Genomic DNA, 1,315 nt, shown 5'->3' on the forward strand with positions numbered 1-1,315 from the left:
AAGGAAGGAATACAGAGTCTTCAGTCTCTGGGAACTTGCTCATGTGAACTTGAAACAACGGTGTCAACACACACAAGGCCCATGCAAATTCAATCAGAAAAACCCAGCATAGACTGGGGAAAAGGTCAGCAGGCCCCAACCTTAACTGAAGAACTACTGGCAGCTGATACTCCTGGGTGAGGGAGAGTTTCTGTCTTTTAAGGGAGTGACTCTAGATAGGCTGACTAGATGATGAATTTGCATGGAGGGACATCTGGGCATACAAACTTGACTCAATAGGCCTTAACATTACAACAGAATGCAAGAAATATGGTGGGGGCAGGGGTATGGGGGGGCTGCATATGGGGAGAAGGGGCCTAAATATGATTAAGATGTACTGTATGAAATACACAAAAATTCAATTAAAAATATGCATCAAGGGGGAAAAAAATACACATACAACCTAAATTCAAATATGCACCTAAACTGGCCAGATGAGGACAAGTTTTAGATTAAATAAACTTGTGGCATCAGGGAAAAAAAAAAAAAATCACAACAGAAAAAAAATAAATATTAACATTTCACAGTATGACTGTAAATCTCTCGGGACAATAAATTTAAAATACCCACAAGGGACCAGAGAGATGGCTCAGGGGTTAACAGCAATAGCTGCTCTTGCAGAGGACTTGAATTCAGTTCCTAGCACCCACATGGCAGCTAACAACTGTCCAAAACTCCAGTTCCTGGGGATCCAACACCCTCTTCTAGCCTCTGAAGGCACTGCACAACATGGGTGCACTCACATACATGCAGGCAAAACACTTATACATATAAAATTAAAATTTTTTGAATTAAAATGCTGACGAGAGCAAGCTGACATCACATTGAATGATGATGACGGGAATAAGGCAAGGGTGAAAACAAGCACCACCCCAACGCCACACTGCAGATCCCAGTCAGCAGAGGCAAGAGAAGCCAAGCCAACAGCTCCTGGGTACAGAGCAGCACACCTGCCATTACTTACACAAGACATGACTGGGTGGATAAACATGCAAAAGGGTCTGTGCTCTACTAGGATTTTGCAAGTGAATTTGGCAAGGTCACTAATCATAATAAGGTCATCAGACAAAAATCGGTTTAATTTCTGCAGCCAAAGCAGCAAAACCATTTTTTAAAATTGACATTTAAGCCAGGCATGGTGGCACAGGCCTTTAATCCCAGCACTTGGGAGGCAGAGGCAGGTGGATCTTTTTGAGTTCAAGGCCACCCTGGTCTACATAGTGAGCTCCAGGACAGCTGGGGCTACAGGGAGACCCTGTCTCAAAAAGACCAAAAA

General features: G+C 43.3%; 1 protein-coding gene across 2 annotated transcripts in view; it reads right to left on the reverse strand.

The window, feature by feature from the left end:
* The window catches only part of Zfand3 (zinc finger AN1-type containing 3), a 262,402-nt gene that overhangs the window by 192,269 nt on the left and 68,818 nt on the right, over nt 1-1,315 (reverse strand). The gene's annotated exons all lie outside the window — the stretch shown is intronic.

Source organism: Nannospalax galili, unplaced genomic scaffold, assembly GCF_000622305.1.
Source record: "Nannospalax galili isolate Female #2095 unplaced genomic scaffold, S.galili_v1.0 scaffold538, whole genome shotgun sequence".
NCBI classification, from domain to species: Eukaryota; Metazoa; Chordata; class Mammalia; order Rodentia; family Spalacidae; genus Nannospalax; species Nannospalax galili.